The following is a 13,003-nucleotide window of genomic DNA, read 5'->3' on the forward strand; positions in this document are numbered from 1 at the left end:
TTGCTTACCAAGAAGGTGTCCCTATCTTTGGTGGAGGAGAAGGAGCACAGACCATTGACTGCCTCTTCGGGGCCTTCAATTTCTTCTCTCCCCCCACAGGGGTAACTTCCTCAATATCCTTTATACCCCAGTCTTAGCTGTCTCCTCCCTGGGATGATGTTTAACATGATTTGGGTGGAGAGTTGAGTACTATAGTCATATACGTTTAGCATGTACTCCTTATAGCTCATTAGCATATTTAGGGGTGTCAACTTTAATAGTCATTTCAAGGATAATGAAGCAAAAGTTCTCACTCTGGGCACCATGGCCTTCAAGATTCTTTGTAGAAACCATCTATCTGTTTATTCCGCATTCTCTAGCCAAAACAGGGCCATCTTGCCTCTGTAAGACTCCCTCCTTCGGCTGCTTCTCATACCAACCTTGTGGATCTCCATCCACAATGTTTGTATAAGAGATAAGCGGACACCTGTGTTTTTAACCTCTTATGTGCAATTGTCACACCAATCACACAGGGTACCACAGACTAAGTGCTGCCTTGAACAGCACCTACATACAGGGTTCACATAAAATTTAATTATAGGCAGTCAAGTCCCCTTCCTCCTCTTTGGCTGGTAGACAGTTCACTAGTGAAAGCACATGCACAGCACTGGTTTCACAAGCACATGCACACACATTTGCAGATCCCCTTAAGTACTGGCACAGCCTGCTGCTGGTACCACTGCCTGGATCCTGGGCCCTCTTACCCTCTTTGCAGGTCCCCTACTCACTGGCTAGTCCAACTTGATGCTCACTAGCAAACACACATGCACTCACGCTCTCATTCCACAAGCACTCCACACTCACAAGTCGTCCTGGGCATACCAGCACAGACCCTTTCCTGCCTGATATCCCATGCCTGGACCAAGGGTCTCCTACTTGCTAGCTAGTCCAGTTTGAGGTTTACTGGTAAATTATACACGAACACTCCCATGCACACCAGGTGTGGAGATGATACAGACACTTGGCCTGCCCCCTTAGCAGCACCAGGCACACAGGTTCTGACCCACGGTCCTGCTCAAGCCACTGATGCTTGGACTTCCAAAGGGCAGATTTTGACCTGTTTAGGGCCCTGGTTGACAGAGTCCTTTGGGAGACAGTCCTGAAGGGCAAAGGAGTCCAGGAAGGCTGGTCATTCTTCAAGAAGGAAATTTTAAAGGCGCAGGAACAGGCCATCCCAATGTGCCAAAAGATGAGCCAGCAAGGAAGAAGACCGGCCTGGTTGAACAGAGAGCTTTGACTGGAACTAAGGAAAAAAAGGAGAGTTTATGACATTTGGAAGAAGGGGCAGGCAACTCAGGAGGCCTACAAAGATGTTGTGGTCAACGGCTCAATGTCCAAGTGGAGATCAGTGACGATTGGCGTTCCTCAGGGGTCAGTACTGGGACTGGCACTGTTCAACATTTTTGTCAGGGACATGGACAGCAGGATCGAGTGCACCCTCAGCAAGTTTGCCGACGACACCAAGCTGTGTGGTGTGGTCGACACGCTGGAGGGAAGGGATGCCATCCAGAGGGACCTTGACAGGCTGGAGAGGTGGGCCCATGCGAACTGCATGAAGGTCAACAAGGCCAAGTGCAAGGTCCTGCATGTGGGTTGGGGCAATCCCAAGCACAACTACAGGCTGGGCGAAGAAAGGATTGAAAGCAGCCCTGAGGAGAAGGACTTGGGGGTGTTGATTGATGAGAAGCTCAACATGAGCCAGCAGTGTGCGCTTGCAGCCCAGAAAGCCAACCGTGTCCTGGGCTGCATCAAAAGAGGTGTGACCAGCAGGTCAAGGGAGGTGATCCTGCCCCTCTACTCTGCTCTGGTGAGACCCCACCATTGCTGCCCTCAACTGGAAGGAGGGAGGAGAATATTACCTGCGCTCCCGAATCCTTCAGTGACTGCCCTAAGAGCCTGGAGTCCCTTTTGATCGCTTTCGTGATATGTGTCTCTGCTTCATCCCCAGCCACATGGAGGAGCAGCAGTGGGTAATAGTCAGAGGGCTGTACCAGGATGGGGAGTTTCCTAGTGATGTCCTTGACATGGGCCCCAGGGAGGCAGCAGACTTCTCTGAGAGGAGGGTCTGCCCTGCATATCAGGCCCTCTGTACCCTTCAGATGGGAGTCCCCTACGACTATAACTCTCCTTTTCTTCTTTGTTGGGGTGGTCACGACCCGAGGCATGGGCCTTTTGGGCCTAGGTGCTACCTCTGGAGTAGCTTGACTGTCATCCATATCCTTGCTCGAGTGGCCTTCCACAGCCAGAGCCTCGTACCTATTGCACAGGGGTACATGGGAAGGTGAGGTGGGTGAGGAGGAGAAGGTTCGCTGCCTGCCGCGCCGCGCATGAACTTGTATCCACTCAATCCCCTCTTTGAGGCTGCTGCCTTCTGCCTAGCGAGGGGAGGATACAGGGTCCCCTTCACTTTGGCTTTGGTCTGTTAGCTGTCCCTGTTTCTGCTTCAGGGAGGGCAGAGCTTGGCTCCACCAGTCTATCTCTCTCTCAGCCTCTCTTATGCTCCTTAACCTCTCTACTTCCTCACGGAGTTCTGCCACCAGGCTGAGCAGGTCGTCCACCTGGTCACACCTCATGCAGCCAATCTCACTACTGCCTTCCCCTGCCAGTGCCAAGCTCAGGCACTCCCGGCAGCCTGAGATCTGGGTGGCTGCATGCTTCTGTGGCAGTTCTGTCTGTGTTGCCACATGCTTCCTGGCGAGCACAGAGCTTAGGGCTTTCTGCCTGAATTTAGATTAGATGTTAGAAAGAAATTCTTTACTGTTAGAGTGGTGAGGCACTGGAACAGGTTGCCCAGAGAGGTTGTGGAGGCCCCCATCCCTGCAAGTGTTCAAGGCCAGGTTGGATGGGGCTTTGGGCAAAGTGGTCTAGTGGAGGGTGTCCCTGCCTGTGGCAGGGGGGGTTGGAACTAGATGATCTTTGAGGTCCTTTCCAACCCAAAGCATTCTGATTCTATGATTCTATGAACAGATAATTTAATTTATTGGCTATTCTCACCCAAAATCAGATCCCATTGAGGTACACATCGGACTTCCCCATTCTTCCACATCACCCACCAAGTGCACCCAGGTCCTTGAGCAAAAGCAATCCTGCTTTCCTCTGAAGAAGGGACAACCCAGACTGTCTTCCCCAGCATATTCTTCATATGTATTATGGGGACGTTATCGCCTTCTATAGTGCATGGAACATTTGATTGGGCAGGGCCAGCTCGATTGGCAGATCCCCTAGAGTTAACTAACCAGGTGGCCTTTGCTAAATGTGTGTCCTAGTGTTTGAGGGTCCCACCACCCATTGCTCTCAGGGTAGTCTTTAACAGGCCATTGTACCGTTTGATTTTCCCAGAGGCTGGTGCATGGTAGGGGATGTGATACACCCACTCAATGCCGTGCTCTTTGGCCCAGGTGTCTATGAGGTTGTTACAAAAATGAGTCCCGTTGTCTGACTCAATTCTCTCTGGGGTGCCATGTCGCCACAGGACTTGCTTTTCAAGACCCAGAATAGTGTTCCGGGCAGTGGCATGGGGCACAGGATATGTTTCCAGCCATCTGGTGGTTGCTTCCACCACTGTAAGTACATAGTCCTTGCCTTGGCAGGTTTGTGGGAGTGTGATGTAATCAATCTGCCAGGCCTCCCCATATTTATATTTCAGCCATCGTCCTCCATACCAGACAGGCTTTACCCACTTGGCTTGCTTGATTGCAGCGCACGTTTCACATTCATGGACGACCTCTGAGATAGCATCCATGGTCAGGTCCACCCCTCGGTCACGACCCCATCTATATGTCGCATCTCTTCCTTGATGGCCTGAGGTGTCATGGGACCAGCGAGCTATAAATAATTCACCCTTACGCTGCCAGTCCAAATCCACCTGAGCCACTTCAATCTGAGCAGCCTGATCCACCTGCTGGTTGTTCTGATGTTCCTCAGTGGCCCGACTCTTGGGTACGTGGGCACCTACATGACATACTTTCAAAACCAGCTTCTCCAGCTGTGCAGCAATATCTTGCCATAATTTGGTAGCCCAAATGAGTTTGCCTCTGCGCTGCCAGTTGCTCTGCTTCCACTGCTGTAACCACCCCCACAGGGCATTGGCCACCATCCATGGAGTCAGTACAGAGGTACAGCATTGACTACTTTTCTCTTTCAGCAATGTCTAAAGCCAGCTGGATGGCTTTCACCTCTGCAAACTGGCTCCATTCACCTTTTCCTTCAGCAGATTCTGCAAGTCGCCATGTAGGACTCCATACAGCGGCCTTCCACCTCCGATGTTTTCCCACAATGCGACAGGACCCATCAGTGAACAGGGCATATGGTTTCTCATTCTCTGGCAGTTTATTATACGGCGGGGGCTCTTCAGCACGTGTCACCTCTTCCTCTGGTGACATTCCAAAATCTTTGCCTTCTGGCCAGTCCGTGATCCCTTCCAGAATTCCTGGACGATTGGGGTTTCCTGTTCGAGCCCGTTGTGTGATCAGTGTGACCCACTTACTCCATGTATCATCGGTTGCATGGTGTGTAGAGGGGACCCTCCCTTTGAGCATCCAGCCCATCACTGGCAGTCGGGGTGCCAGGAGGAGCTGTGCTTCAGTGCCAATCACCTCTGAAGCAGATCGAACCCCTTCATAGGCTGCCAATATCTCCTTTTCCGTTGGAGTGTAGCGGGCCTCAGATCCTCTGTATCCCCGACTCCAAAACCCCAGGGGTCGACCTCTAGTCTCCCCCGGTGCTTTCTGCCAGAGACTCCAGGTAGGGCCGTTCTCCCCAGCTGCGGTGTACAGCACATTCTTTACATCTGGTCCTGCCCGGACTGGCCCAAGAGCTACGGCATGAACTATTTCCTGTTTAATTTGTTCAAAAGCTTGTCGTTGCTCAGGGCCCCATTTGAAATCATTCTTCTTCCGGGTTACATGGTACAGAGGGCTTACTATCAGACTGTAATTCGGAATGTGCATTCTCCAGAAACCCACAACACCTAAGAAAGCTTGTGTTTCCTTTTTGTTGGTTGGTGGAGACATAGCTGTTATTTTCTTCATCACATCCATTGCGATTTGACAACGCCCGTCATGCCATCCTATTCCTAAAAAACTGAATCTCCTGTGCAGGTCCCTTGACCTTACTTCGTTTTATGGCAAGACCAGCTTTCAGAAGGATTTGGACTATGTTCTTCTCTTTCTCAGAGATTTCTTCTGCCATGTTACCCCATACGATGATGTCATCAATGTATTGCAGGTGCTCTGGGGCTTCACCCTTTTCCAGGGCAGTCTGGATCAGTCCATGGCAGATGGTGGGGCTGTGTTTCCACCCCTGGGGCAGTCGATTCCAGGTGTACTGGACGCCCCTCCAAGTGAAAGCAAACTGTGGCCTGCACTCTGCTGCCAAAGGGATTGAGAAAAATGCATTTGTGATATCAATCGTGGCATATCACTTGGCTGCCTTTGACTCCAGTTTGTGTTTTAATTCCAGCATGTCTGGCACAGCAACACTCATTGGCGGCGTGACTTCATTCAGTCACCTGTCAGCCTCCACTCTCCATTGGACTTTCACACTGGCCATATGGGACTGTTAAAGGGTGAGCGGGTTCTGCTGATCACTCCCTGACCCTCCAATGTATGAATCAGCTTATGGATGGGAACCAGGGAGTCTCGGTTGGTGCGGTATTGCTGCCGGTGCACTGTTGTGGTAGGGATTGGCGCCTGTTGTTCACCTCAGCAACTCCACAACAGAAGGGTCCTCCAAGAGACCAGGCAAAGTAGAGAATGGATCAATTTCCCCCTTCTCCAAGGCAGCTATACCAAAAGCCCACCGGTAGCCTTTTGGGTCTTTGAAATACCCTCTCCGGAGGTAGTCTATGCCCAGGATGCATGGAGCCTCTGGGCCAGTCACAATGGGGTGCTTTTGCCACTCATTCCCAGTTAGACCTACTTCAGACTCCAGCAGAGTCAACTGTTGGGATCCCCCTGTCACTCCAGAAATAGAGATGGGTTCTGCCCCTTCATGGCTCGATGGCATTAGGCTACACTGTGCACCGGTGTCCACTAGGGCCTTGTACTCTTGTGGATCTGATGTGCCAGGCCATCGGATCCACACAGTCCAGTAAACCCGGCTGTCCCTTTCCTCCACCTGGCTGGAGGCAGCACCCCTCTAATCCTGGTCATCATATTCGCTACTCACTTCTTGAAAAAAGGACTTAGAGGTCCCTTCAAGAGGATCATACGTATGAGCAGGCCTTCCACTTGATCTGGGGGACTGCCCGCTGGAAACTGGAGGGCATTTTTCCTGGAAAAATCCCCTTCTGTGACTGTTTTGCCTTGTAACTTATGTACTCGTGCTTGTAGGATCAAGATAGGCTTTCCATCCCACTTTCTCATGTCCTGTCCATGGTCGCACAGGTAAAACCACAGGATACCTCGTGGTGTGTACCCTCTATATCCCCTCTCTGGAGCAGAGGAACGCTTACTCCTAATAGCTGAAATTCTGGTCCTCACAGGTGGGGAATAGGACATATCCTCTCTGAATTGCTGGAACTCCCGGGACGGTTTTTCCACAGCCGAGACGAGGGAGAGAGACTTTCTTCGTATTGCTGGAGTTGGCCAGTCACTTCACCCACTGTTGGCACCTCTTCACTTTTCCAGTCCATTACTGCCAGTGAGTTAGCATACAGTGATGGTGCACTCCCTACAAACTTCCACCACATGGGTCATGTGCACTGGACTTCATCAGGATCTGTGGGCAACTGTGCATTGTCCGGATCATAATAAACCATCTCCCGCACAGCTAATTCCCTCAGGTAATGGATACCTCTCTCCATGGTGGTCCACTTGCCTGGCTGACATACAACGTGTTCACTGAAGGAATACCTTTCCCTCACACTTCACAGGAGTCACCTCCAGAGGCTGAGGGCCTGTGCCTTCTTCCCAATTGCCTTGTCAATGCCCCCTTCCTTGGACAGGGACCTCAGCTGCTTGGCCTCCCTGCCCTCTAATTCCAGGCTACTGGTCCTGTTATCCCAGCATTAGAGCAGCCAGGTAATAATGTGCTCCCCTGGAAGGCGGCTGAAATCCACATATCTCACAGCTCACTCAGGGACAGGGATTGGGTGATCACTTCTGGTTCTGCATCTTCCTCCTGTTATCGTGATGGTCCTGGTTCATCATCCTTCACTAAGCAAATTGATTTCTTGGTGTATTTCTTCTTGTGTATAGGGGAGACTGATACCAGGACAGGTTGGTTTTTTTGGTTCACCCGTGGTCCCTGTCACCAGGGTTTGAGTAGCCACAGTGCCTCTTGTAGGGGTTTGAGTATCCACAGTGCCTGTCGTGGGACTTGACCTAGCTGCTGTGCCTGTCGTGGGGGTTGGGCTAGCTGCTGTGCCAGTGGGTCTGTTGTCCCTCTCTTCCCCCGATGGTGCTGCCTACTATCGAGCAGTGTTTGGTAGATTGAGGCCAGGGCCCAGCACAGTGCAGTAAGTTGTGCCTCTTTGGAATGCCCACAGCATTTTCCTTTCAAATATTCTACCACTTTATCAGGGTCCTGTAGTTGTTCGGGGGTGAAATTCCAAAACATTGGGGGAGAGAAGTTCTCTAGATATCTGCCCGTACTCTCCCACATGCCATGCCAGTCCTGACTATTCAGCCTTGGGGAACATCTCTGGGTGGTATTCTTAAAATACTTCTTTGTAACTCTAAACAAGACCTGGAAAACATTCAGGAGACATAGCAATAGGAGCATTCTGGCTTGAACATCCCAAGGATATTTAAAATTCTCAAAAGCTGCTGTGATTAGCCTGAATGGAAAAGGGGAGGTGAAACAGTGAGAGAAAGTATCCCCCCCTCATCTTTCCCATAGATTGCATGCGATTATTAATGAATTCAAAAAGATGTCGTCTGAGGTATGGGCATGACAGCAAAGCCCCATACAAATACCAACTTAAGCTCATGACCATTTATGTTATCAGATCAGTTGATATCGCACAGTACAGTAAAATGAGAATCTGGATCCCTCTCCCAGAGGTGTTAAACAGCCTTGCAAATGTGTTGAGTTTGCTTGGCAAGGTTTTGGTAGCGGGGTGGGTCTACAGGGGTGGCTTCTGTGAGAAGCTGCTAGAAGCTTCCCCTGTGTCTGATAGAGCCAATGCCAGCCGGCTCCAAGACAGACCCGGCGCTGGCCAAGGCCAAGCCAATCAGGGCCTCTGTGATAACATATTTAAGAAAGAGAAAAACAGTCAGAGAGAGCTTTTGCAGCCAGAGAGAGGAGTGAGAAGATGTAAGAACATCTGCAGACACCAAGGTCAGTGCAGAAGGAGGGGGAGGAGGTGCTCCAGGCACCGGAGCAAGATCCCCCTGCAGCCCATGGTGAAGACCATGGTGAAGCAGGCTGTCCCCCTGCAGCCCATGGAGGGAGGATGAGGGGGTGTAGAGATTCCACCTGCAGCCCGTGGAGGACCCCACGTTGGAGCAGGTGGAGGCACCTGAAGGAGGCTGTGGCCCATGGGAAGCCCACGCTGGAGCAAGTTCCTGGCAGGACCTGTGGATCCGTGGAGAGAGGAGCCCACGCTGGAGCAGGTTTGCTGACAGGACTTGTGACCCCGTGGGGGACCCACGCTGGAGCAGTCTGCTCCTGAAGGACTGCACCCCATGGAAGAGACCCATGCTGGAGCAGTTCATGAAGGACTGTAGCCCGTGGGAGAGACTCACGTTGGAGAAGGTCGTGAAGGACTGTCTCCTGTGAGAGGGACTCCATGCTGGAGCAGGGGAATGAAGAGAGGAGTCCTCCCCCTGAGGAGGAAGAAGCAGCAGAAACAACGTGTGATGAACTGACCGTAACCCCCATTCCCCATCCCCCTGTGCCGCTGATGGAGGGCGGAGGTTGAAGCCGGTAGTGAAGTTGAGCCTGGGAAGATGGGAGGGGTGGGGGGAGGTGTTTTAAGATTTGATTTTATTTCTCATTCCTCTACTCTGTTTTGCTTAGTAATAAATTAGATGAATTTCCTCTCTAAGTTCAGTCTGTTTTGCTCGTGATGATAACTAGTGAGTGATCTCTCCCTGTCCTTATCTCGACCCACAAGCTTTTTGTTATACTTTTTCTTCCCTGTCTATTGAATGAAGGGAGTGATAGAGCAGCTCTGGTGGGCACCTGGCCCCCAGCCAGGGTCAACCCACCACAGTCCTTTTACCCCAGCCGGCAGCTGAGCACCACGCAGCCACTCGTTCACTCCCCCCCATCAGGATGGGGGAGAGAATTGGAAGAGTTAAAGTGAGAAAACTCGTGGGTTGAGATAAAGACAGTTTAATAGGTAAAGCAAAAGCCGCGCGCACAAGCAAAGCCAAGCAAGGGATTCATTCACCACTTCCCATGGGCAGGCAGGTGTTCAGCCATCTCCAGGGAAGCAGGGCTCCATCACACATAACAGTTACTTGGGAAGACAAAAGCCATCGCTCCAAATGCCGCCGCCTCCCTCTCTCCCTCTTCCCCCAAGCTCCTCATAAACTGAGCATGACGTCCCTTTGGTCAGTTTGGGTCACCTGTCCTGTCTGTGTCCCCTCCCAACTTCTTGTGCACCCCCAGCCATCCTGCTGGCTGGGCAGTGCAAGAAGCAGAAAAGGCCTTGACTCTGTGTAAGCACTGCTCAACAATAGGTCCATAGAACAAAAACATCTCTATATTATCAACGCTGTTTCCAGCACAAATCCAAAACATATCCCCATACTAGCTACTATGAAGAAAATTAACCCACTCAGCTGAAACCAGGACAGCAAGGAATATGTACAGCAAGTAAGGGTTTAGATACCACAGCCACATGACCAAACAAAACACCACTGTGACCAGCGGCTGCTTAAAATAATACAATAAATACTTATAACAACTTTGTTTTAACATACTCGGGTCAAATCTGTCATTATCTGAACCCTTCGTGCCTCACGGTAGGTGCCAAAAAGGACTGTCATGGTTTAGCCCCAGCCGGCAGCTGAGCACCACGCGGCCACTCGCTCACCCCCCCCTCCCCTGGTGGGATGGGGAGGAGAATGGGAAGACAAAGGCAAAGCCTCTTGAGTTGGAATAAGGACAGTTTACTGGGACAGCAAAGGGAGAGGGGAAATAACAACAGTACTTAGAATATACAAAACTGGTGATACACAATGCAGTTTTTCACCCAACGACCATACAACTCAGACCACGTGCTCAGACCCGTCCTGAAGTCAGACCGTCCCCAAGCCACACCTCCTGGAACCACCCCGCCCCTCCCCAACTGGCCTCCCTTTTATGCTGAGCAAGACGTCACATGCTATGGAATACCCTCTTTGGCTAGTTTGGGTCACCTGTCCTGGTTGTGTCCCATCCCAGCTTCTGGTGAAAATTAACTCTATCCCAATCGAACCCAGGACACCCCCATATCACGATCACCTCCACGAAGAAGAAAAGATGGGTTATAGTTGTAGGCAACTCCCTTCTGAGGGGAACAGAGTCCAATATGCTGGACAGACCCTCCTCTTAAGGAAGTCTGCTGCCTCCCTGAGGCCTGGGTTAAGGACATCACTAGGAAACTTCCTAGCCTGGTATGGTCCTTGTTGTATTACTCATTACTGCTCTTCCTTGTGAGTGGCGATGAAGCTGCAACATGTAGTCCAAGGGCAATCAAAAGAGACTTCCGGGCCTTGGGACAATTGGTAAGGGAATCTGGAGCACAGGTTATTTTTTCCTCTCTCATTCCAGTTGTAGGCAGCAACACTGGAAGAAACAAACAGACCCAGCCTATTAAAAGGTGGATCCATGGTTGGTGTCACCACCACAATTTTGGGTTTTTTGATAATGGGATGGCCTACATGGCACCAAGCCTGCTGATGTCAGATGTGATTCACCTTTTTCAAAGGGGGAAGAGGGACTTTGCTCGTGAGCTAGCAAGGCTCATTGACAGAACTTTAAACTAGACTTGAAAGGGGAGGGGGATATTATCAGGCTTGCCCATGACAAGCTGTGGGATGACACACCAAGGTTAGAGGGACCGGGTGCTAGCGAGGGCCCTCAGCCTGTTGCTCTGAGATGCGCTAGGTATACTGGAGCATACTTGAAGTCTTATGGAGATGAGCCAGGGGTTCCTGAGGTAATAGGAAGCCAACAGGAAAACACCAGGGAAATAAATCAAAGGAATTAAGGTGTGTTCCTCTAAGAAGGTGACATGGCTGACAGTCCAGCTGAAGTGCCTCTACACCAATGCACGCAGCATGGGAAACAAACAGGAGGAGTTGGAAGCCACCATGCTGCTAGAAAGCTACGACCTAGTTGCCATTACAGAAACTTGGTGGGACGAATCCCATGACTGGAGTGCAGCTATCAATGGCTACAGGCTGTTCAGAAGGGACAGGCAAGGAAGGAGGGGCAGAGGGGGGTGCCATCTTTGTCAGGAAATGGATAGATTGTGAAGAGCTGTCTTTGAAGAATATCCACGAGCAGGTTGAAAGCTTATGGGTAAGAATTAGAGATGGAGGCAACAAAGGGAACCTTGTGGTCAGTGTTTACTACAGGCCGCCTGATCAAGGGGAGCCTATTGACAAAGCCTTCTTACTCTAGCTACAGGCGGCATCACGCTTGCAGGCTTTCATCCTGCTGGGGGACTTCAACCACCCTGACATCTGATGGAAAAGAAGCATGGCGAGCTGCAGGCAATCCAGGAGACTCCTGGAGTGCATTGAGGATAACTTCTGAAGCCAGGTAATTAGACAGCCCTACCAGAGGGGATGCAATACTGGACCTGTTGGTCACCAACGCAAGTGAGCTAATCAGTGACATCAAGATTGGAGGCAGCCTGGGCTGCAGTGATCACGCACTGGTGGAGTTCACAGTCCTGAGGGATATAGGACAGGCAAAGAGTAAAGTCACGACCCTGAATTTTAGGAAAGCAAACTTCCGACTGTTCAAGGAGTTAGTCAATAAGAACCTCGGGGAACTGCCCTCAGGGGGCAAGGGAGCAGAACAGAGCTGGCAGATCTTTAAGGATGCTTTCCATAGAGCACAAGAGCTCTCAATCCCCAGGTGTAAGAAATCAGGAAAGGAAGGCAAGAGACTAGCATGGATGAGTCGAGACCTGCTGGTCAACCTAAAGGGCAAGAAGGAAAGGTACAGGCAGTGGAAGCAAGGACAGGTATCCTGGGAAGAGCAGAGGGACATTGCCTGATGTTGTAGGAATGGGGTTAGGAAGGCCAAGGTGCATCTGGAGCTGAACTTGGCAAGGGATGCAAAGAATAATAAGAAGGGCTTCTACAGGTATGTCAGCCAGAGAAGGAAGGTCAAAGAAAGCATACCCTCCCCGCCTCCCCCCCCACCCCCGATGAACACGACTGGCAAATTGGTAACAACAGACAAGGAGAAGGCTGAGGCAGGGCAGAGTAGAGGGGGAGGATAATCTTCCTCGACCTGCTGGCTACACTCTTCTTAATGCACCCCAGGATACCATTGACCTTCTTGGCCACAAGGGCACATTGCTGGCTCATTGTCCTGGTTTCAGCTGAGAGGATTGATTTTCTTCATAGTAGCTAGTGTGGGGATACGTTTTGGATTTGTGGTGGAGACAGCATTGATAATATAGAGATGTTTTTGTTCTATGGACTTATTGTTGAGCAGTGTTTACACAGAGCCAAGGCCTTTTCTGCTTCTTGCACTGCCCTGCCAGCGGGATGGCTGGGGGTGGACAAGAAGTTGGGAGGAGACACAGACAGGACAGGTGACCCAAACTGACCAAAGGGGTATTCCATACTATATGACGTCATGCTCAGTTTATAAGGAGCTTGGGGGAAGAGAGAGGGGGGGGCGGCGGCGTTCGGAGCAATGGCGTTTGTCTTCCCAAGTAACCGTTACGCGTGATAGAGCCCTGCTTTCCTGGAGATGGCTGAACACCTGCCTGCCCATGGGAAGTGGTGAATGAATTCCTTGCTTTGCTTTGCTTGTGCGCGCGGCTTTTGCTTTACCTATTAAA

The 13,003-nt window shown here is 51.0% G+C and overlaps 1 protein-coding gene across 1 annotated transcript in view; it reads left to right on the plus strand.

Moving 5' to 3' along the window:
- Positions 1-5,515: 5,515 nt before the first annotated feature.
- Positions 5,516-13,003, plus strand: part of LOC142599145 (chromodomain-helicase-DNA-binding protein 1-like) — a 107,992-nt gene continuing 100,504 nt past the window's right edge. Inside the window, exon 1 of the mRNA XM_075738844.1 lies at positions 5,516-5,605. The gene's annotated coding sequence lies outside the window, so the exon portion shown is untranslated. The remainder of the gene's footprint in view (positions 5,606-13,003) is intronic.

This window comes from Balearica regulorum, chromosome W (assembly GCF_011004875.1).
Source record: "Balearica regulorum gibbericeps isolate bBalReg1 chromosome W, bBalReg1.pri, whole genome shotgun sequence".
NCBI lineage: Eukaryota > Metazoa > Chordata > Aves > Gruiformes > Gruidae > Balearica > Balearica regulorum.